The 24309-nt window shown below is 45.6% G+C and overlaps 2 long non-coding RNA genes across 4 annotated transcripts in view; one reads left to right on the top strand and one right to left on the bottom strand.

Moving 5' to 3' along the window:
• The window catches only part of LOC108392314 (uncharacterized), a 29855-nt gene extending 17717 nt beyond the window's left edge, over positions 1 to 12138 (bottom strand). For all 3 annotated transcript variants that reach the window (XR_012129309.1, XR_005062878.2, XR_012129310.1), the window contains exons 1-2: positions 11854 to 12138; positions 471 to 568 (exon numbers count right to left, since the gene is read on the bottom strand). This is a non-coding gene — a long non-coding RNA (uncharacterized lncRNA). The remainder of the gene's footprint in view (positions 1 to 470; positions 569 to 11853) is intronic.
• On the top strand, positions 11883 to 23185 carry LOC118973506 (uncharacterized). Its single transcript, XR_005062881.2, has 4 exons — positions 11883 to 11986; positions 20837 to 21014; positions 21601 to 21756; positions 22940 to 23185. It is a non-coding gene; the product is annotated as an uncharacterized lncRNA (long non-coding RNA).
• Positions 23186 to 24309: the final 1124 nt, after the last annotated feature.

The raw sequence follows: 24309 nt of genomic DNA on the forward strand, positions 1-24309 counted from the left end.
TGACCTGTTCAGTTTTCGAGGCTCTTATCTGTCATTGAGCAGACTGATTAATTCCCAAGGTCCCTACTAGCTTTGACATTTTGTGATTCTGAGATATCCTACTGTTTTATAATTTCCTGGATTTTCTGAGGTGAATTCACAGGCATGTAGCCCTTGTCTTATGATTCCTCCAATGTACTCTGGGTGGCCTGAGCCCCCATTCCCACCTGAGGCCCCCCAAATCCATTTGCAGGGCTTGGGGGATCAATAGCAGCAGCCCTGCTCCTTCAGGGCCTGACCCTGCATTAGCATTGACCCTTGTTGGGTTTAAGCTGAATATTGGGGCAGGAGGCAGAACATGGGTTCAAGTCCATATCATCTTGACTCAGTTCTTTCAAGGCCTCTCTTCAGTGAACTAATTCTTCTATGAAGCTTCCCAGATTCCCAACCAGAAGATCCTGTCCCTCCCCTTTCCTCCTCTTAGCTCTTACCAGTCAGTATGAATGGCGGGGCTGGCAGTCATCCGGCTTCCCACAGATCCCAGGAGAATTTGTACATGGCAGGTGCTCAATAAATATGAATCAGTGATCTAAGGAATTTGAGACTGAGATTTGAATTAGATATGGATTTAGATTGTGCAGGTGTTACAAACACATATCTATGATGTCCTTGGTGCTTGATTAAAGATTCCAGTCAGGGACCCTCAGAGCTCAGAAATCTGTTTAAGTAATAACAAATTTGAGCTGGTGCGGGGGGTGGGGTTGGGGGGGGTTATGTAGAATTATTTGATTGCAAGTGGCAAAAGCCCAACCAAAATTGGCTATAGCAAAAAAAGAGTATTACTGGGGGCAGAGCTGGCTCCCTGGTTTGACAACCACGGCTCTGGGCTGTTGTCACTTCGGCTCGCCATCTCTCATCTCTTCTTCCTTCTGTGTTAATTCTGTGCTTAGGTGCCCCTCATGGTGTCAATGTGGCTGGTAGCAACCCCAGGGAAGATGAAAAACAATTGCTTCCCTGATGTTTTCAAACAAGTGTTGGGCTTATCTTTCGAAGGTCACTGTCAGTTAACAGCCATTGTAGCCAAAGGGGAAATAGACTCCAGTTGACTTTGGTCTAAACCCATCTCTGGAGCTGGGGGATGTCTAGGCACTGCACTGGGGGGAGTGTACCTGATGGGAAAGCCAGGGCACTGTGCCCAGAAGCAGGGGGAATTGGTGCTGTGGCAAAACCAGCAAAGTGTGTCTTCAAAGTATTTTCAGTGTTTCAAAAAGCCTACCAGAAATCGTCCATTTACTAATTTTCAAGCCATAGAAGCTATGAATGTGTCAAATTTTTTGTCTTTATCTGAAATTATGTCAGTTCAGTTTGGGAACACTGCGTATCTCTTGTTAACCAGTTGCTCTGCCTCATGAAGAATGAGAAGGGAAGTTAATTGCTGGCATACCCCATTTAACAATGCTGATTCATTTTAACCATAATTTCTATGAAATCTTTTTTCTTGTAACATGTCATATCATAAGTAGTTCCAGCTGGGATTGGAGGGCTAAGTGTATACCCTCAGCCAATAAATGCTGAATAAACTTGAATGTGCTACTTCGGTCGATGAGCATCCCTGCCCTACAAGAGGCCCCAGCCAATGGGCCTTCCAGCTGCTCTTGGAGAAATTGAGAGTCTTTGGTACCTGGTGTTTTTCCCCCTGGGATCCTCTCTTCCTGTCATGTAAGTAGTTAGCTGGTCAATAGCCCTAGCAGCTACACCTGATAGGGGATAATAGGAGTATAAGTATTAGAGGAAGATGAAGAAACAAAGTTGAATAACTTCCAGGAGCTTAAAATGAAAGGCTTAAGAGGGTTTCAAATGCTTGACTCTGGAGTCAAGACATGGAAGCAATTGAGGCAAGTGTGGAAGTTTTTGACCTTAGGCAGGGCCTGGTGGGCACACCTGAGCCTAGTGGGGAAAAGCTTCTAATTAGAAGTAGGAGCAGCCAGAGCCAGTGCATGTCACAGCTGCAGAGCATTGGAAGGAGCCAGAAGCACCTAGGGGAGCCAGAGGCTGGGAACAAGCTCTTTCTCAGGCCAAGCTGCAGCCGCAGGCTCTCCAATTGTGAGTACAAATGCTAAAGAAAAACGTTGTGATTGCTTTATGTAATCTTCGGACTATCTTCAGGAAGGAAAAAAGAACATCTTCTTTGCCTAGCATCCCTTATCTTTAAGGAACTCACTCTTTTTTCTGGTTTAGTGTTTCCTGTGTAGTTCAATGTGATTAATCTGGAGTATCTTTCTGTGTAGTGGACTCGAAGGGGTAGGTGTGATGGGCTCTAGATCCAAGGCAGGAAGAGGTCTAGAGTACGAAGCAATTAATTCCCAGACATTCTGGCCTAAGGACAGGTGGTGGGTGGGAGGCACCATCTGAGGACCTGCAATCGTGAGGAAGAGAGCAAGGCAGAGAAACACATCATGGATGGCGTGCAGCGGGTGCAACTGAGAGGGAGCCCACGAACCCGTCCACAGTTCACAGTGAGCTCTGTGGGGATGAGCACCTGCAACTGGGTTCAATGCTGTTATAAGCACAGGGCCTGTGTAGGCTACTGAGGTGACCCAGAGCGAGGCAGGAGCCCAGCCCGTTCCAAGTCATAAGAGCTCCATTGCCTGGAAGAGAACTTAGAGATGACCCTTATCCACTGTCCTCACTCCACACATGGGAAATCGAGGCTCAGAGAGAGGAGGAAGAGTTGTCCACAGCTGGCAGGGTTTGGGTATGTTTGTTCCACCATTGAATTGTATCAGGGTCAATAGGAGTCCTGGTTCAAATGCTGATTCTTAGGACCCATCCTCCTAATTTATGAGATTAGATGCTCTGGAAGTGGGCCCAGGAACGGCATTTCAGATGATTCCTAGACACCCCAAGTTTCAGAAGCACTGATCTGTTTCCCAGGCTGGTTCATGGTGGTCTCTGCAGAGTGGTCCTGACTGCAGGCTCAGCGCTCTGACCCAGAAGCCTGCAGGGGCTGAGGAGAAGGATGGATCCAGGAGCATGAACAGGGGAACTAGTTTGAGAAGGCCTGGTTGCATCTTTTCAGACCAGATATAAAGACATTGAAAAAATGACTCCTGTTTGCCTGTTTGCTGATGTTTAAATATATGTGTCTTGAAACACTGTTACTCTCTTAACTCTAACTGATCATTTGACAGATGAAAAAACTCACACAAACTCCTCTCTCTTTTTTTAAGATACAGCTTTTCCAATACTTCCTATGTAACAATATAGCAGATTGGCTTGTATCCTTCCATGGCCTTCACATCTCAAACAAATTTAAATTGCTGAAAACCTCAAGAGATCATTTCTAAATCTTAACTACAGAGATTAAAATGAGAAGAATTGGCTTTTTGTTGTTTTTAAAATGGTATGGTTCTTTCCTGATAGGTAAAATAACACTTACCTTTGGTTATGAATTTGTACATTGTCTAATATTTCATTACATGAAGATTTCTTCCTTTATTTTATTTTATTTTTTTGAAGCAGAGTAAGTTTTATTTAAAGTTACTTAAAGAGAGAAGAAGTACAGCCACTTCAGCAAAGAGAGGCGCCCTGATAGATTTGGAGAGAAAAAGTTTAAGATTAAAAGGTTCCACACTTAGAAAGTGCAGGCGACCTCAGAGAGAGGAGGGCCTCTTCTGTTATTTTAACCTGGATTCCTTTGGGGTGTCCTAGGACCCCAAAATAACTAGAGTTTAGTGCTAAAATTTTATTTTTTAATTATGAAATATCAATAAAGAGTTCATTAAGTTACTAATTAAAATTGGGCAAAAGAACAAAACAGTTCTTTTCTTTAAAGACTCACCTTGTATGTATATGTTCCTACAGAACATTTAAGGATGCTGGCTCTGCTCTAAATATGCTGGGTAAACTGGGACAAGACACCACTCTTGTCTGGGTCTCAGTTTCCCCCTTCATAGAACTAGAGGGTAAGAAAGGTGATTCTGAAGACCTCTCCAGAAAGTTTTAGGGTAAAGTACCAAGGGGTTATGAAATGTCCCACAGTGTGGGAGGGAACAAATATGTCATGATTTCGTTCCAGTTTAATCTGTTTCACATTTAGTGTAGTCCAACCTGTGACATGTCCTCTGTGGAACACAGATGACTCACTTCCTGTCCTAAGTGGGTCTTTTCTGAGGTGTGGAACAGATCCTTCCTTCAGATATCAAGGCAGCCAAAGGGGTCGAGTCTAACCTCTAGGCACATTCTGCACATCCTTTATCTGTGTCAAATTAAACCCAGTAATCAATGCATACCCCCACTCCCCCCAACCCCCTCCACATGGACATTTAAGGACACGGCAGTTGAAAAGTAAGATGTTCCTGAAAAGTGTGCCCATCAAGTTTTTATAAACACAATCATATTTGAAATGAAGTTGAGTAGCTGGCAATTGAAATGAAGATTAGGATGAAACATTTTGTAAGGTGACAGATGCCTTTTGCCTAAGTAATTATAAAGGCTGGAAAAATCTGTTTGAATTTACCACTTCCTCCAGGGAGTCACCCCTGACTACTGCTGACTGCTGGTGCCTTCATTCATCTGCCTCCCCACTGAATTCTGCTCTACTTAAAGAGCTGGACCCATATCAGAAGGTACAAAATTACACCCTTAAAGCCACAGACTCCTAAAATGTTAAAGCCAAAGGGAACTTTGAAATGTCAAAGTTTGAAGTGTCTTCAACTCACCTGTTTCATTCATTTGCTTATTCATTCATTCACTTTAACAAATATTTATTTAATGCCTACTATGTGTTAAGCACTGTGCCAGGCTAAAGACATAGAGAAAAACAAGGCATAAAAAGAGTTTTTACCCTTATGGAATTTACATTTTGTCTGTGGGGGGAGGGGCAAGCCATAAACAAGTAAACATAATGTGATAATTAATAAGTTGATGGGATGGGGAATTACTCGTCAGGCAAGGAGAGTTACTTTAGGATAGACAGAGAAGATTTCTATAAGGAGGTGACATTTAAATAGGTATCTGAAGCCTGAGAAGGAGCTAACCATGTAAAGTGCTTAGGGATGGAGAGAAGAAATAACTGGTGGAAGTCAATGGTGAGGAACATCTGAGAAAGTTTAGAGACCTGGAGGGGGAATGGGTGAGAGAAGGGCTGGACTAGGACCACTGCCGTGGGATGAAGGGAAGTGGGTGGTTTAAGATTCACTTTGGAAATGGATCCGTAAGACTCTTTCTAGATTGGACAAGGGAGTTGAGAAATAGGAAGGAATCAAGGGTTACTCCTCTTTTGCTTGAGAACTAGGCGGAAGGTTATTTACAGAGATGGGGAGATGGGGGACTCTAAAATGGCGTTGGGAGGAAATCCAAGAAACTTATTGTGGATATAGTGATTTTGATATTTTTATTGGACGTTCAAGCACTGATTCTTCTTGAGAGGCCCTCTGATTATTTCAGTGTTAGCTTTATCTCCTGAACTAGATTAAAATTCCCCTGAAGGTAGGCATGACTTACATTTTATATTTCTTCTTTCTCCTGTAAGCAGTTTAGAGTGAGAGGAAAACAACAAAATTTTTACATTCCCACATTCTGGAATTAGAGAGACCTGGCATTTTGAGTCTGCTTGTATGGGCTCACAAGAGCCAATTGTTAACATTTTAGAAATGTTGTTAAACCGGCTTTGCATTTGATTCTGATGGGAGCAGTTACATATGGAATTTGGCAAAGTCTGCAAATCTGGATTTTTTTCTTCTGAAAGCCAGGTTACCAATACATCACAGTAAGATTTAGAATCACCAGCTCAAATGCCCTTTGGGGAAAGGAAGATAACATTTATAAGTCATTTTTCTAGGTCTAGAAACATTTCACCCAATGAATTATCAAAGCATGCTGGGTCCTGTCTAGGTGAAAATTAAAACCTAATTAAGTCCAGAACTTAAATTTCAGAACTCAATCTGAAATAAATATATTCAGAGTATTATAAAACATTCAGTTCCTCTCGCACTCTCCCCCATAAGCATTTTAAAATTTGCATGAAAGAAAAGTTGTGGTAGTCATTTTCCCTGAAGTCATGCCCTCTTCCCCAAGACGAATCCAAACTTTACCTTCTTATTAGGGAGAGATCCATCCCCTCTAAAAGTGTAAAGCTCTAAGATGTCAGTTACCATTATAAAGATTTCAGTCCAGTGTTACTAGATCTTATGATTTTTCAAGAGAAGTCAGAAATCTAGGTATTTACAAAAAATTTCCTAGCTGTTAAAAGTTGACTTAACTATTTTTTTTAAAAAAGGACAGTGGGCCAAAAAAAAAAAAATGCACAGGTTTCACTGGGCCTGCAGCCCACTGGTGTGCAACTCTATTTGAAGGTCTCGTACATGGTTGTCCATTTGGAGGAGAGGAGGGCCCCCCACTGAGAATATGTCAGAAATCAGCTTTCCTGTCAACCCTGGTGTATGGGAACCACCTCGAATTTATTTGAGTAGGAAACATTGTTTAAATGGCATATGTTACACTCCAGCAATGTAAAGCAAGAGCTCATCAATCATGTTTATTTTTCCCAGTTGGTTGTGGCTCCTTTGGACAAGTTCCATGACTGCATCTTTGTATCCTTTAAGCAGGGAGTACTGAGGACAGCAAGTAGGAGTTTTCTATGAAAAATGGCCTTGGAAACATCTTGCCCAACCTCTTGAACAGATACTGGAACCCAAAGAGAAGTCACTTGCCATTGGCCTCAATAGTGAATTAGTGAGGAACTGGGACCAGGACCCAGATCTCTAAATGACGGATTCTAGGGCTAGAAAAGATGTATGGTTCTCAAGAAATATCTTCTGAATTAATGAGCACATGAAATAATGATAGAAGAATCACTGAATGTTTGAATGAATGACCACTATCTGAAATGACCAAATGGTTATGAAATGAAATTTAAAGTGAGAGTCATGTAAGCAGAGACTGGGTTTCAGTTCTTCTAACTTCTGTGGCACCCAGGCATGTCCTTGATCTTTGCTGGTCCTGGACTTTCTTATCTATAAGTCTTGTCTCTTAGTGTTGTTTCAAGAATCACAAACTAATAGTAACAGTCAAAATTATTGAGTGATATATGCCAGTCACTAGGGTGAATTCCTTACAGGGATGGTCAATATTTAGAATAGTTCTATGAAATGAACACTATTTTTATCACCTCCATTTCATAGATGAAGAAACTGATGCAAAATACTATAACTAATCTGTCCACATTCATACAATTTGTAGGCAAACAGTAGATGGGATTTGAAGCTGGGCATTTTATTCTGGAATTATAATAGCAATAAAAGTGCTATGAAAAATGAAAGGATGACATGGATATATGATAAGAATGCTTTGGGGAGGCTCAGAGCCATGACATTCCTAAGGCTCTTGAAAAGAATGATGTTTGAATCTAAACTATTTTTTTCTGTGTTTCACACTGTAGAACTGACATTGGATTCAACTTGAGGATTGAATTAAGTGACTTTTGAGGGACATTTTAGACTAAGTCAGAGATCTGGCTTCTAGTCCTCTAACTTCTTTGAGGAACCTCAAGCAGATTCAGTTGCTCTTCTACATAAAATGGACTTGAACACATTAGAAGTCCTTTTAGCTCTGCTACTCAAAGGTTCTGTGGAGGATTTCTACAGAAACCTGACTCAAACTAGTTCAAACCAAAGAAGGGATTTATTAGCTCAGTAACAGAACAACCTGTGCATAGTCTTGCTTTAGGCTTGGCTATTGCCAGGGAATTGGATCATATCATAGGTTTCCTTCTCTCCAGCTCTCTCCACATATGGGCAGGATAGTCAGCTAAAAGACTCATATTCTATCAACTAAGTAAACCCAATGAGATGCAGCATTGCCTTCCCTGAAGACAGAAAAAGTCATGGTGAGGAATTGGAAGACGCACTTCGGTCTCACATCCACCTTCACAGTGGCCCAGGCCCAGACATATGTTTGCCTTTTGGCTATGTGGGAAGAATCTGCCTCATACATAATGCATGGGATGGGTTTTCCACTGAATAAGAACTTTCTGTATGAGAAGAGAGAGAGGGTAGCACACAAGTAGAAACACACAAGTGAACTCCAGCCACGTAAATGGAAGACCAACAGAAGCAGTACCCTGGGTCTGAAGCCTCAGCTCAGAAGCACAAGTGGCGTTGTTGATCCTTAGTATTAGAAACAAGTCAGGGCCATATACACCTTCTGGAAAGTTTTCCTCCATCTTCAGGAACGTTTGGCTCAAGTGACATCAATGTATTTCTTGGAGCCATTATTTTGCCTTGTCGTTATAGTTCCTTACAGAAATATATATAGTGATGATCTTAGCACAGGTAATAAGCTAGGCAATAAATGATCAGGCATTGAGTCAAGTTTGCCAAAGCTGTGTTAATTTATGAGGAATCAGCCAATTAGGCAATTTGGCTAATGTCTCTGATGTAACTCCACACCACTGATTGTGCTGGACAAGATGACTGGCCCACTTGCCTCATTCAGCTGGCACTAATGATTACTTGTGCTAATCAGCAGAAAGGAAAAGGGGCACAGGGCAAAGGGCAGGAAGTGTCTGCCAGCAAGATGGATGACCAAACCCTCTCCTTGGCAGTGACTCCTATGAGGCTAATAGACAGAAAAGAATTCCACCAGCCCCCCATTCAAGCCTATCTACACATTGTGTTTGGATGCTCACATACTCATTTTCCATGTGCTGGTCTGTGCATGGTAAGGTATCTTTGGTTTTACCATTAGGAATCTGGTAAGCATTTTGATTTATGGAAGCTCTGCCTTGAGGAAACTTCATTTAATTTGATCTCTTCTGGAAGTACAGGGAAAAGAAATGAGAAGTGGCTGTTGCTGTGGACTTTCAATATTCTCAGCTCTCCCTTCTCCAAGCTAAAGACAGGAAGTAATAACTTGAGGGTCCTCAACATTAGAAAAATCCAAAGGTAATTCATGAGTCTTTGAAAGGTGGTGAAGGGATATAAGTTATCTTTCTTTCCTAACTGTGTTTGTGTTTAGTTAACACTGGAGGAGTGCTAAAGGAGGAGTTTGGAGATCTAAATTCTGCTTGGATGTGGGTCTTGATGGGTAACCTTGGGTAACTCATTTTCTTGGGATTTTGGTTTCCTCACCTGTAAATTGAGCTGATTCTTAAGACCCTGGTCAGCCTCAAGCTTTAAGGGGTCTAAAAAAGTTTCTATGCTCTGAGTATCACTCTATGGTAAGAGAAGGAACTTTTTGGGTGGAAGATGACCAGCCTAAAGTCAGTCTACGTTTGCAAATTAAGTGCCCCCCGTACTAACCTGGCTCAATGGAACAAACACAGGACTAAGAGTCTAGGACATGGCTCTGCTTCCTTTTGCTCCATGACCTTGATCAAGTCCTTGACTTTCTCTAGAGCTTTTAGAAAACTCTAAAATGGGATTCCCACCTTCACATGCTTGCCTCACAGGGCTGGTACATGGAGATAGAGGATGTAGAGATGCTTTATGATATGCAGGCTTTTTTATGTATGTGACTTAATACTGAGCTTGCCTTTGGTGACTGAGAACAATGTAAAAACAACCTGTAGAACCCATCAAAATTTCAGTGTGGCCAAGATGACACAGAGGGAGCTGAAATTTCTTTTACTCAGGTCATTTTGTTTTCCCAAGTTGAAGCAGGACTTAATAAAATATCCATACACCCAGTTTGCCTGGGAAAGTTCTATTTGCCATAGTCATCCTGGTGTAATAATAATACTTTTTCCACTTTCAAAAGTGTCTCTTTTTTGGCCATAAATTGCACTGTTACTACTAAACCTACATATCATTCTATTCTACCTCTTTATTGTACTCATTGGGAAATGGAGACTCAGAGAAGAGAAATGACTTCCCAAATTCACCCAGCATTTGCCCAGAGCCTGAATTTAGCAAACCCCTTCTCTTGGTACCTGGGGAGAAGGGGGAGGAGAATTGAGGGTGAGAGAATGGCTCCCTTTGTCTGTTCTCCAGCTTCTTGCAGCAACTCCTTAGCAGGAGCAGCCCCACCCCTCTCTTGATTTCCTGGAAAGTGATCAGCAATAGTGTGGCTGCCAGTGGCCACCAGGAAGCTGGAGAATGGAGTAAAACACTACAGGATCCTGGAAAGGAAGATTTTTTCCTCTTCTGTACCCATAAGAAGAACCCCATGGGGAGAACTATTAATAAATAATCCTTATTTTGGCACACAGTATTTTTGTTGTTGTTATCATTCATAAAGCATTTTCATATCCATAATCTTAACTGATCTAATTCTTACTGCCTTTGGAAATGATCCTGGAGGCATCATTATTTTCATCTGGTAGTTGAGAAAGTGAAGACCTGCAAAGATAGTGACTTGCTCTAGGTTTCACAGTAAGTGCTGGCCTTGGAAGCAGAGCCCAAGCTCCCATCTCCTGGCCACTGTTCCTTCTTCTCTATGTGGTCCTGAAGGCTTTACCCATGGGCGACTTTGAAGGGAAACCTCATTATAATAAGGTCTTTCTGGTATTCAGGTAACCAAATCTTCTTGGATGGAGCTCAAGGTAGACCTATCTTATATCCTGAATTTGTCTCTCTGGCAAATAGTGTTAGAATGTGGTTCGTGATCAGCTGTGGACTTCATTCTACAAACATCCCCTCTGAGAAAATGAGCATGTAGATGGAAAACAGGGTATTTCATCCTGAGATAAGATTTTTCTCTTTAAAATTGTTGTTTGGATCATGGAGAATGGTCCCACTTCAATTCTTAACTGTGCTGTGCTTGCAAATCACTGGCCCAATCATTTGTAGAATCCCCATTTCAGGAAGATTCATTCTGCTAGAGACTGAAATTCTTTTATTTGGAACTTGACATAGCCCAGGCCCCCCAGGAACTCAGCTTGACAAGATATGCATCTTCTTCCCTCATCAGTCTGCCCTAAGCAAGCAGCTATGCCAGGGCAAGGATGTTGGTGGGTAAGAGTCAGAGACCCCAGGTATGGCCCGGTTCTGGGTGTGACATGTGTGATGTGTGTGATGTTAAGAAGGCCGCTTTTCTTTCAGGTAGCTCAGTTTCTCAAAATGTCTAATGTTGAAATTGGATCAATTAATGTGTTTCTAACTTGTAAACCTATCAGATTCTTTTTTCTGAGGGTGCTGTGGGAACCTAGCATATATAAATGGTAAAAGAGGAGGGACTGAAAATTCAGAAACCCTTCATTTAGTCCACTTATATGGTGATGTGACATCTGTGTGGAAGATGTCAATGTGGAAATGACTGGGTAATTTCCAAAGGCCCTGGTAGCCCCCAATACTGGTGTTTTAAGGACCAGTGGACTGTCAGTGATAAATGTTAATCACCTGAGAGGTTGCAGTGAGGGTGGAATTCAGGATACTGAACTTGCAGACAGGGAAGGGGGTTATGATGGCATAACAAAGAGTAGAATTTGGGATGGGAGGGCAGCATAACACACTTGTCAACCTTCACGAGTGCACAGTACTTTACAGTTTATAAAGTATTTGTACCCCAGTTGTCTCTTTTGAGCTTGCCCAATGCTGTGAATTCAGACATCTCCACAAGATCTTTAATGAAGCACCTACACTAAGTGCTAGTTCAATGGTGGAGCTCAGGACTATAAAGAGGAGGAGGAGACCATGTGGGCCTCAAGGAATTCATCTTCTAAGAAGAGAAAAGGCAATTGCCAAACAGAAAGGCTCTGAGAGAGGAGCAAACAAAGGTTGAAAGAAACAATTCATTTTTCCTGGGGAAGGAGGGAAGGCAGGCTTAGGGTGGGGCCCTGCACGTTAAGTTCCCTGGGCTTTTATTCAGTGCAGTCAGACAGCCTGAGAAAGTTCAGTGCACAATGGGGAGAGGGGAGGAGCTGGGGAAACCTACCTTGCGGTGGCCAGATGGGAAGGGCTTTGAATGCCATGCAAAGAATTTGGACCCAGTGGCAATCAGATCTCCATTTTTCAGATGAGGAAACAATCTCACAGAAGTCAGGACTTTCGCTGAAGCCACTGCGCAGGTGATGTAAGCACAGGGCCTCTGAACCCTGTGTCCTGTGGCTTTTTCTGCTACCCTGTGCTGCCTCCAGCAGGCCTGAACAGAGGCAAGCCCTGCATGGGCTGGGCCTCCAGGCTGTTTATCCTGCTCAGTGGGCCTGGCTCTGGCAGGGAATGGAAGTGGGTGGGGTGGGGGCTGTGGAGGAGAGGAGGGGCCTGACAACAAGGGCTACATTCAAGGCCTGCACTGGAGCCGGGTAAGCAGAACGGAAAGCTACAGTCTCTCAGAGCGTCCAGCCTTGGCAAGGCGGTTGGGGCCTTATAAGGAAATGTTGTTCTCTCCCAGCCAGTGGGGCTGGGATGGAGCCCTGTGCCCACAGGACAGAGCCGCCCTTGTGGTAGGCTGGGGGTGCCACCCGCCCCTCTGCTGCAAGCAGGAGCTGAGCTCTCAATGGGTCACTTCTGCAGGCTCAGCATTCCCTCTCAGCCCCAGAGGGCCTGCAGTCCCCACCCACTCAGGCCCCCCCACTCCCCAGTTCCCTGGGTTGATTGGAGGAAAGGAAAAAAACAAAACAAAACGAAGACTTGGCAATCTCCCAGGTCTCATTGCTGTTTGATGCCGAATTGCCCAGAAAACAGGCTCAAGTCAAATTCTCTTTTCTTCCCCTGACCCAAAGTGGGCATGAGTGAAGTGACTACTGTCTGCCTGCCCTCCCTCCCTGCACCCTGTCTCCTCCTGTGACCACAGAACTCCTGGGGCTGGTCTCTGTCCCCTGCAGAAGGGCAGGACCTGAGACAGTAGGAGGGAGGAAGCCTCTTGCTGGGCCTTTTGCACTTCCCTGAGGGAGGTCAGGAGCCACTGGAGCCCTCCTGGGAGATGTGCCACTCTCTTCAGACTCCTTACCTGTGCCAGGCAGGCCAGGGGGCTGGAGAGACTGACAAGGGTGCAGAGGAAAAACACAGCCGCCCACTGTCAGCATTAGTCAGCTCCTGGAGGGAGCGCCTCTCCACAGTGCACCATGAGCCGTGAGTGATTTAAAGCAGAGATTCCTGTGGGATCTCCCTGGACCTGAGACTGGGGGTAGGAGCAGAAAAGATGCTTAGTGTAGCCTATTGCTTTGCCTATTCATAGACTCACAGATACATGAAACCCTGGAGCTATGAGAAAACGGGTCGGCCAGCCCAGCTCTGCCTCTCAAGCAAGCCTGGCAGACCTCAGCTCTCCTGGGCACTCCCAGTGACCATGAGTGTGGCCCTCAGGTCAGTCCCTCCAGCATCTGTAGGTGGAGCCCTCTGTATCAGCCATTAGGGACCACCCTGAGGGTGCTGTCTGGGGCAAAGTTATTAGAAGCACCCAATGAACAAAATGAGAAGGAGAAAGTTAGGAGCCTGAAGAAAACACTCTTGGAGTTGAGATGCAAGACAAATTCCTCCTGACCAGTTGTATAGAGCAGTGAACAAGAGAAGGTCTTGTCAAAGAGATGACATTTGGAGTAAAGAAAAGACAGGGGTTCAAAAAGTGGCATTTGAGAGCTTGGGAAGCAGGGAAATGATTTCTGGGGTGGGGTCTCTTCAGAGCAAGCCTGGATGGTGGGAGAGCTGGGGCTTGCTTGGTACCTGGGGAGAGATGGGCATGCCAGGTGTGTAAGCTGGGAGGAGGGAGCTATGGCTGGGAAGTATGTTAGTGCCAGATTTTGGAAGCCCTGAATGCCGCAGAGAAGAGGAGATTCAAGTGACGGCCAGGCAGGAGCCACTGAAGGCTTTAGAGAGTCAGAGAAATGTGAGCAGTTCTGTGGTTTAGGCAGAGTCTGGCAGCAGGTACAGGAAGAATTGGATGGAGAGGCCTCCTTTACTCATTTCACTGAAGTCAGGACAGTACTTCTGCCCCACTCACAGCTTTGGGTGCATCAGAGGCCCCTTCCCAGGGTCTGGCGGCCTAGATCTCCAGATGCCAACTAGCTCCCAGGGTTTCCAGCTCTTTGAACAACCAGGAGAGGATGAGGACTGGCCACTTTGGTTCACTGCTCTTTTTGCATAGAGATAATTTCTGCACAAAGTCTTTCTGTTCAGATGGGGCTAAGCAAACTAACCTTCAGTCCTTTTTTGGGAAGAGGTTATTGAAAAGCACCCAGGGTTGCAAGGCAAAGACACAGTGATGCCATGTCATCTCAGAGAGCCCATCCCCAGGCAGGTATCCACTGCTCACACCTGAGCCTGTCTCGCCACTAATAGTGGGTGGTGACCCACTGCCTGAGTCCCCCTCTATTGTTTCCTTCCCTTCCTCTGAGGCCTGTCCCTATCATGCCATCCATCACACTGAGGAGGAGGCATGGTCCCTGCTGAGAGGAGAGCAGGAATAACTCCTTGTTGGCCCATAGCAATGAGCTCTCTTGACTTCTGGCCGTGGGCCGGCAGTCAGGCTGGCTGTGGCCCACTGCCCTGCTCGGCGGGCAGGCTTTGCAGCAGGATCATGAAGAGCTTGAACTTGATCCTCGCACCTGCTTCCTGCCTCATGGCCATGCATGCCAGCCTGGAGGCACTGATGCTGTGCATCTCAGAACAGATCTTGCTTCCCCACAGCTTTTCCTTCTTTCACAGTGCAGAAACTGACCTTGGGGCCATAGAGATACAGTTCCAGTCATGGAAGAGAAGAAGGATACACAAGTAAAGGGCAACATGGGCTGCTTTGGGGGATGACGCAGCCAATAATAGGCAGGGTTCTGCTGATAGGCAGGGTTCCTCTGATAGGCAGGGTTCCTTTTGAATTTCTATTAGATGAAAATGAATTTATTTCTTCCCTTTCAAGGGCATATGTGAACAGTTTGTGGTGAGATATTATCTTAACTCTAAAGAGTGAATTTCAAATAACAAACTCAGATGATGACTGGAGTCCTATTTTGTGAAGCAGGAGTCTGGGGCCTCTTTAATTTTTATTGCCACCATTTAAACTGTCTGCTGGCCTCAGTCATCTCCAGTTCAGAAAAATGTCATTGGCAAATCTTTGTAGCTTTTCATTTTGTTTAATTATACTTGATCATTTATTCATTACCCACTCATTTCTTTGATTTAGAAATGAGTAGTTAAAAAAAATAGAAAAGTATTAAAGAAAGGCAGTACAGGCCTTCCTCTTCCTCTTTCTCCCATTATACTGTGTCGTCTCCCAAAGCAGCCCACGTTGCCCTTTTCTTGTGTATCCTTCTTTGTGAAGTTTGTATGGATATGAGGATCAAGGCCTTTCCTCATCCAGTAGGCCTAGCTCACTAGAAAGATGCAAGCCTGTTCAAACAGTTCTCTAGGGGCAGTCGCTCTTACAGGTTTGTGTGCTCGGGATGCTGACCTGCTTCCAGATGGCAGGTAGCTTCACCCTCACCAGGGTCTGTAGAGATCCCTCATGTGTGATGATATGCTGAGGGCACCAGAGCACACTCCCCAGAATGAGATTTAAATACCATCCCCTGCATGATCCACAGAAAATGAATCATACAAATACTGTACCATGAGCACGGGTGCAAATAAGGAAGGATCTAGGGAGGAATTTGGTATCCAGGTGACTAGGCTGGGAGAGTCCCTGTGGGGTTAGCATCCTCTTCTCTGAGCCATTTTTCTCTGGTTCCTTATGGTCTGAAGTAGACTGAAATGTCCATTACTGGTTCTGGGCCTTTACTTACTGATAACAGAGAAATCTCAGTCTGTGCTTGCTCACCCTGCGACTGGCAGTGTCACTAACAGCTGAGCCGCTCACTGATGGTGCAGGACCACTGCCTCGCTCACTGATGGCACAGGAGCCTGACTTTGCTCACTGATCCCAGAGGAGCACTGCCTTGCTCGCGGGTCATGCAGGAACACTGTCCTATGCATTCATCGTGCAGGGGCACTCTCTCATTCACCGGTGGTGCTGGAGCTGCATTTTCTCAGTGAGGATCAGGATTCATCAGTCCTGGCAGCTCTGGTCTCTGCATGCTGGTTGCTAGGAAAGGTTTTAAAGCCTCTTCGGTGTGTAGAGTCTCTTCTTGATCAGAGTTCAAACTGAAAATGGATCCTTTGTTTGCAAGCACAGTGACACTTGCAGTGTAGTATCATTACATATCTCCCAAGCAACAGCAGCCTGGAACACCATTGTTTAGCCACTTCTTGCCCAGTATCATGTGGGTTTCACTTACAGAAGGATCTACACGGTAAGTGAGGTAGAGACAAGTCAGCACAACACAACTATAAATATCTGATAGAAACAGATGTATGGGATCTAACTGGGTGGGGAAAACAGATGTGGATAAACAGCTGGATAGGAATACAGGTTTGAACCTACTGAAATATTAAGATAATGGTATAAAGGATAAGATTAAAGAAAAAGTTATCTATAGTTCCTTTATTTTTTGCAACAATTTTTATTCTTAGTCCCTTTAATTTTTTTAAGTATACAATACACATTTTCATGTAGCTGCAATCATCTCTCAAATACTATTCACAGTCTGTGTTTTTACTTAATGGTATAAGCACTTGCCATATTGATCCCATCTTTATTTTATGGCTGCAGAAATGCCATTGTGGTGATTCACAATACATTTCTTGCTTTTACCTATTGTTTCAGTTTTATGTCTACAGCTGCTTAGTGTTATGGATAATTTTGTAAAGACCATCTTAGGATATTTAGCTTTGTGCTTTTGTTGATTTCCTTCAGATCAAATTGAAAGAGGGAGATAACTTGGCCAAAGGGTATGGACCCCCTTATAAGGGGCAGCATTCCCTCTGGCACAAAACTAACTGTGCAAGGAAGATTTCTAAGTCTCATACAGATCTTATTGACTTGGGGCCCTAAGCCAGCAAAGAGCATATCACCTGGCAACTGAACAGAAGAGCTGAGGTTTCCTAGGCCCTGAGGGAGATGTGTTGCCGCACAAGTTCCGTCCTTTTGACAGCAGAAGATGGCTGGATGCTGCTCCAGGGGTCTGCTGTATATGAAAAGGTCGTTCATTTGTGGCTGCCATATAAGGGCCTATGAACGAACAATTGTTTGGCAATGAAAGCAAATCAGAGCTGAGATCTCAGTTCTTGTACTGTGGCTGTGGGGTGAGGGCTGCAAGTCACTGTATTCTTGGTGCAGGGACACCGTGGTCCACATCAGTGGCACTGCCATGGGCACAGCCTTCGGGTGGCAGCTGTCCAGTGACAAGCACCCCAGATGTCAGCTGAGGTCCTCAGAGACCTGATTAAACCTGACCCACACCCCACAGCCAAGCCTGTGAGAGCCTGGAATCCACAACCCCATTTGCACGAGTGCCCCCAGGGTTTGTCAGCATGCCTTGCTTCCTGCCCTCTCATCTGAGGGTGCTGCCAGGTTCTGCCTGCATCAGTGCAAGGAGCAGAGCTCAGCTCCCTCTCTGGTCTTCAAGAAAAACCTCTTGTGCCCAGGCCTGTGTGAGTTTGGAGGAGTCTCATCATAGATGGGGAAGCCTTCCACTTTCTTTATAGTCCATCTGTCTCACTTTCCCAACTTCGTTCATCTGAGAAACAAACAACTGATTTCCCCGTCTTCCTCTGAATAGTTCCCCTATACCCAGACCCCTTCTGTGCCCATGCAGGGATCTTCCCAAGTAACTGCATATCACTCCATGAATGGAATTCTGATAGATAATATTTCTTCACCTGCTCTCAATAACCATACCCTTACAGGAAGATGACTAGTGGCATTTTGTTTTGTTTTATTTTGTTTTTCTAAATGAGATAAAAATTCATATAATGAAGAATTGTTTCCAGGATACTTTTCATCTCATTTGAGTCTCCCAGTGACCCTGACAGATGATGGGTGGACAGGCATTATTATTCTGTGTTAGAGAGGAGGAAACGGTGGCCTGGAATGGGGAAGAACCTGTTTTAGGGCACTCAATTGATTATCTGATGAACTGGAACCAGAACCCAGATCTCTTCCTAGGCTCAGTATAGGTCCTTTTCCACATCACACAGTGCCAGACTATCTGTTTGGGTGTATCACAGAGCTTTCACTACAGCAGGCATTGATAAATGCTGTTCAGTAGGCATGACTGAGCCCTTGCTCTGTGCCTGCCTTCAAAGAGAGCAGAGTGAAGGTCACATTAATAAACTGAGGTACTTATTATCCCAGTACCAACTCTTAGTTCAATCCAGGTGTGATAGACCAAATGCAGTACATGCACACATGGGAATACTACTCAGCCACAAAAAGGGATGAAGTGTTGACACACGTCATGATGGTGGATCTCAGACACATTTTAATAAGTGAGAGAAGCCAGACACAAAAGGCTATGTGTCCTCATGAGTCCATTCATAGGAAACGTCCAGAAGAGGCAAATCCAGAGACAGGAGAAGACTGGACTGGTGGTCTAAGGGGGAGGAAAAATGGGGGAGTGACTGCTTAATGGGCACAGGGTTTTCTGTTGGGGTGGTAAAAACTAGCTGGAACTATACAGAGCTGATGGCTGTACCACATTGTAAATCTACTAAATCGTAGACTTTAAAATGGTTCATTTTATGTTATGTTACTTTCTCTTCATTTGAAAAAGAGGAAAACTGAATCAACAAATAAAAACCAGGCGTGAACTTCCTCTCCCTTCCTTGTGCTTTGTATTTCTTGCCCAGTTCCTGGAGATGTTCCCTTGCTGGACAGGGAATGAAAATGTGCAGACTCAGTCCTCAATTCTGCCCCTTTTTAGCTGTGTGGCCTTGAGCTTATGTCTATGGACCTCAGCCGCCCAGTCTGCAAGATGAGATTGTCCCTGATTTTATCCAAAGCCCCTCCTAGGTTGGCTTCTGGGATCGGCACAGAAAGAAAGATGAAATTTAGGGAGGGGAGGGAGGTACTCTGAATTTCTTTTGAACCTTTCTCTTCTCAGCTGGAGGACTTTTAATTTCCTCTGTCCCCAGGCACCAGGAAAAGTCACACAGATACCAGCTTTGGCTCCTGATCTGGCTGGCACTGCTGGGCTCCCACCATGCTTCATTGAACAACGTGAGCCCCTTGGCAATCCTGTTAAGCCATCATGGCAGTGAGTCATTTCAATACCACCCAAACACCTTTCTGTTGTGTCCTGGCAGGGAGAGGAGCTCCAGCCAGAGCATTAAGACTTGACCTGCAGCAACATTCTAAACATAAATGGGAACTTTTACTTAGGCTGTGACTTGGAAACCCATCTTGCCTAAATCAGTGTTCAAAGAGCTCAAACTTGCTCTTTCACTTACTCCTTCTTGGAGCCCCTGTCACACCCCAGGCACTGGGCTAAGTTTCAGGAAGACATAGACTTATAGCCTCTGTCTTCAAGGAATTCATGTCTCCCAGGAGAAACAGACTTGTAAACAGGAAATGTAGCATATGCCCAGGGCAGCAATGTAACACATAAAATAGGACAATAGGCAGTTGGAGGAGACAGCATTCCCTCTGGGGTGAGAGTGAGGCCTGGGGTGGAGGGCCAGGTAAGGTCTTTACTATCGAAGTGATGCCTAGGCTGGGTTTTGAAGGATAATGAGGGGCTTCCATGTTCCAGTGGTGCTCCAAGGTGTGTGGTGCTTAAAGTGGTTGGCTGAGTGCCGAGAAGTGTTTTATCACTGTCAGTGTTTAGAACAACCAGTACAATGTGAAAGCCAAAATTTAGTTCCCATCTTAAATTCCTACAGACAGTGCACTTCCTTGTCACCTAGACCAGGCTGGACTGTCCTCACTGTCCCCATGGGGATAGGGCACTCCAGGCGGCAAGTGACACAAGCACAGAAGAGGCAAACTTCAGAATGTATTAATGAAACAGCAAGCGATTTGTAATGAAGGGGCCTGAATATTTGGAGAACCAGTGCTAGAGAACTGAAAATGAAGCCTCATTCCTTGAGGGCCCAGGATACACTGTATTAAGTCTAGGTTTTATCCTAGAAGGCAGTGGGGAGCTGTGGAGGGTTGTCAGCGGAAGCATGATATGATCAGTTGAGGGTGGATAAAATGGGTTAGGAGGCTGGTCAGGGAGCTCTGAGAGAGAGAGGGGGAGGATTATACCGAAGCGGTTTGTGAGGTAGGAAGCAGAGAATGGCAAAAGGGGAAGTGTGCAGAAGTTAAACTCTGAAGCCTGAGAGTGATTGAGAGTGATTGGAGGGATGGCTGGGAGAAGGGAGGTTGAAATGAGGCTCCTACTTTTCATCCCCTGCAAGTGTCAGAGTTGGAGGGATGTTTAGGACCACCGGCCTCAGTGGTGTTTGTGGCCCAAAGAAGTGCAAGATGCTTACTGCCTAAGCTTGTGAGCTGGTGGCAGAGCCAGAGCAAGATCCCTACTGCCTAGAACCCAGCCAGCCAGGGCTCTCTCTGCTACTGTGGCTGCCCTCCGCTGGCCTCGCCCCTGCCCTACACCCCACCCCTGCTGGCTGAGCCTTGCTTGCCCTGCACAGAGGAGGCCTTTTTCCCACCTTACCTACGTTCAAAGCAGTGTGATCTCAGGAAGACACTCCCTTCTTTGAGTCTCTCTTCTTATCCCCAAAAGAAAGGCTTGCAAATGTGGGGCTTTCTTCATTGCTTTCTGTTTTCTGGTTTTTGGCTTTTTGTTTGCTACAGCCCTTGCCATTTCCTTTTGCTTTACCCTAGGCCCACTTCGTGCATTTCTGCCAGGTAGTCCCTGGACTAGGTCTCCTCCGAAGTCTCTCTTCTTGTCTCCAGAAGTTGCAACTTGTCCACGTAGAAGATCTTGGCTTTCAGGGCTGTACTCCCAGGGCTGGGCCACCATCCTGTCTTGGGCTCAGCAAGTCTGCCTCCTTCTCTCCCCGTGCTCTCCCTGGATCCTCTGCCCCTAGAGCAAGTCACCAAATGCAGGTATAGATCTGTCACCATGTGCCTGGGTAAACTTGTGGCCCTGCTCGTGTTCTTTCAGGAGGAAACAACTTTGGGGCCTGTGATCTGTGAAGACAGGGTCCTCAGAGTGGACCAGCCCACTTTGCCTGTTCTCCTGGGCCATCACAGTCTCCTGGGCCATCACAGTCTCCTGGGCCATCACGGTCTCCTGGGCCAGGCGCCTTAGGGGGAGATCTCAAGGAAAGGTAGCAGTTCAGGTGGGTTTTCCCATCAAATCCTCTCCTGCGCCCTTCCTGCCCCCTCCCTTCCCAAGTGGCATGAGATGAGATGAGAGAGACTCAGGATTGTAGGGGAGGGGTGAGGAACTCTCAGAGGCCCTGGGGCCATGGCTCCAGCCAGTGCAGAAGCCCCTGGGGTTCTGCTCTCCTTTAATCGCTCAGTCTTCACTTGGACACTCCACACACTTCATGTGTGGCTGTGTGGGGCAGTTCGTCCTGTCCTAGTTTAGAATCATCTTCCAGATAATGATGAAAACTGCCTCCTTGTGACTCCCTATGATCTGCCCTCTCAGAGCAGAACAAATCCTTCTCTTGCAAGGCAGTTTTCTGAGTGTATGAAAAAAGATCATATATTCTACTTCCATCCAACTCCTTTCTTTTCTTCCGGTTATCAAAACTCTCACATCATACAGTTGCCATATTCTAGATGTGGTGCCTCCAAAAGGTAAGATTCCAGATAGGGGTTAAGTAAGTTCTGTAACAAACAAACCAGAAGTGCGGGTGGCCTACCACAAAGGCAGTTCACTTCTCCCTCTATGACCAGCTCTGGTCTCCTTTCACACAGTGATTCCAGCTCCCAGGTCCCTGCTAGCTTGGATCTCCATCATCCCTGGAGCAGTGGAGCCCTCTCACTCCTGTGGACAGATGGAGGGATGGAGCATGGAGAGGCATGGAGAGCCCAGCCTGGAAGGGACACTCAGCCCTGTATTCTCATTCCCTGGTGAGAACCAGCCATGCAGTCTCATCTTACGCTTATGTGAGCCAGGCAATTCAGCCTCTGCCTGGTCGGCTGCCCTGTGGAGACAACCTCCCGCAGTGGGGGCAGGAGGCTGGGGTGCATCAGAGGGGCGGTGGGCCATCTCTGTTGCACCAGAGTAACCCTTCCACCTCTTCTGAGCAGCAAATGTGGGGAACGCATTAGAGGCTGAGATTAGGGCCCCCTCTCGCTCTAATTGGTAAGCAGTGTTTTCCTAAACTTCAGCTCTACAAATATCACTTTTGAGATTTTTGGCTATATCTGCATAACACCTGTACTATAATTGACTTAATATTCTCTTTAAATTGATTCACTTTTTAATTTAGTTTCACCTGAATTATAATGTCTGGGAAACCAGGGTTTTGATGGGCTAATTATATTTTTCCAGATATACTCCAAAATAAATTGATAATTATACCAATAAAAATATTTGCACATATACCACCCCAAACATTTGCATTGGTGGTATGTGTTACACATTTTAGGAAATCCTGTGATGGAGTCTGTATATAGCCTTCCATGATCTGGCTCCTGCTTATTGACCTCATGTTCTGCCCCTTCCCTCTTGCCCACAAGTTCACTTCCAAGTTCACTAAGCTTTTTGTTACTCAAACCTGCCAAGCCCATTCCTTCCTCAGAGACTTTGCACTGGCTGCTATCTCTGCCGGAAACACTTAACCTGTATCTTTGTATATCTGGCTCTTACTAGACAGAGAGGTCTTAGCTGGGTGGCTCCTCCACAGGGAACTTCCTAGTCTATCTCATCCCCTATTCTATCCCACCCTATACCTTCAAAGCACTTTTCAAGATCTGACATGGCCTGTTTATTTTTTTGCTAATTTATTTATTGTTTATTTGTGCCCAGTACAATGTAAACTTTGTAAAAGCAGAAATCTTATTTATTCTGTTAGCTCCACTTTCCCAGCACTTAGCACAAGCTTGGCACATAATACATGCTCTATAAATATTTGTTAAATGAATAAAAACTGTAGAAAACAGGTGTACAGGGCACTAGTCAAATGAGAATTAAAATACATTTTTATCACCTGCTTGGTAATTCCTAATACACATCTGATCAACAGCTGGAGAAGACAGCTTGGCAGTGAGGCCACTGTGGGGCCTCCAACTCCATCCCTACAATTCACAGGTACACAGGCCACCAGACGTGCCCACCCAGCCACAGACAGAGAAGCTGGCCAAAGGAGACTGGACGACCAGACCTGCCTTTAGAGAACACTTGCAGCAGGAGGTACGAGGTGAGGAGAGAGCAGGCAGAGGACCAGTCACTATGCTGAGGGTCACAAGCAGCCACGGTGGCTTAGAGGCTGCCAGCCTCCACCAGATTGGCTCCTCCTGGGGGAGGCAGGGGCTGCAAGTGAGGGTGGAGGAAAAGTCAGGGATGTTGAAAAACTTGTAAGTGTCCAGCCCTGTATTCTCATTCCCTGGTGAGAACCTTGAAATGGGAAATGAGGAGACATGGTTTTCCTTGTAAAAGAAACCATTCCACAAAAGGGATCCAAGATGAGGGAAAAGGCCACTGTTCCCCCTGCCACAGGGTGTTTATCTTAGAAGCTGTGAGGCATCTCACTGACCCCTCAGAACTGGTCACTCATCCTGCCACTCAGTACTTCTGTGGTCACAGCTGAATCTCTTCCCAGGAATTGGCCTAGGCGGGAGGGAGCTACTGTACCCAAGACAACACCCATCCTGGGACAGCTCACACGCAGTGTCTAGACAACGTGGGCTATGAAGGCTGGGCTCCTTGCCTCAGTTGAGGCTGGTTCTGGAGGGCCATGCCAGCCCTACACCAATGCAGCCTGCCGTCTGATCCTCTCCTGTCTCCAGTCTTGCTTCCTTCACATTCCCAATAAACCTCCTGCTCACAAAGTCCCATCGCAGAGTCTGTTTCCCAGGGAACTCAAGGACAGCAGGTGTAAAATCCTAGTTGGCTATGCCCCCCCACGATCAGTTGCCATATTGCCTAGATGAGAACTAATTCCTCACCAAAGGCTTTTATTAGATTTGCTTCCTATACTTGAAGTTGATGTTCAAATGAATGACATGTTGGAGGTCCTGAAAGAATGGGAGGTTATTCCCTTAAAACTTCTTAAGACAATAAAGGTTAAATTAAAGGAAGGCTATAAGAATAGCCTTATGACATAAAAAGTCACATCATATTTCTATAGCAGTTGATATTTCCCAAATCTGTTCCACATGGAGCTCCAGACCCCGTTTATGAGCCGCTCCATTTGCTTGGCTGTACCTGTCCCCCAGGCCCTCAGCATGCTCAGGGGAGAGCCCTGCAGCTCCTTCCCTGCCAGCTTCTCAGGCACCCTTTGCTGCCCTCATGCCAGCGTGGGCTCTGGTGTGGCCTCCACCTCACTCGGTGCATGGGAACCCCACTGCAGCAGCTCCCAGGCCCGGGACTGAGAGGCAGGACCATGTGAGCTTGTCTCCTCTCACTGTTTTTAGATTCAGATGAGGAGGCAGATTTCGGGTCCCCAGTGGCTGCGCAGA

This window comes from Manis javanica, chromosome 3 (genome assembly GCF_040802235.1).
Source record: "Manis javanica isolate MJ-LG chromosome 3, MJ_LKY, whole genome shotgun sequence".
Classification (NCBI taxonomy): domain Eukaryota; kingdom Metazoa; phylum Chordata; class Mammalia; order Pholidota; family Manidae; genus Manis; species Manis javanica.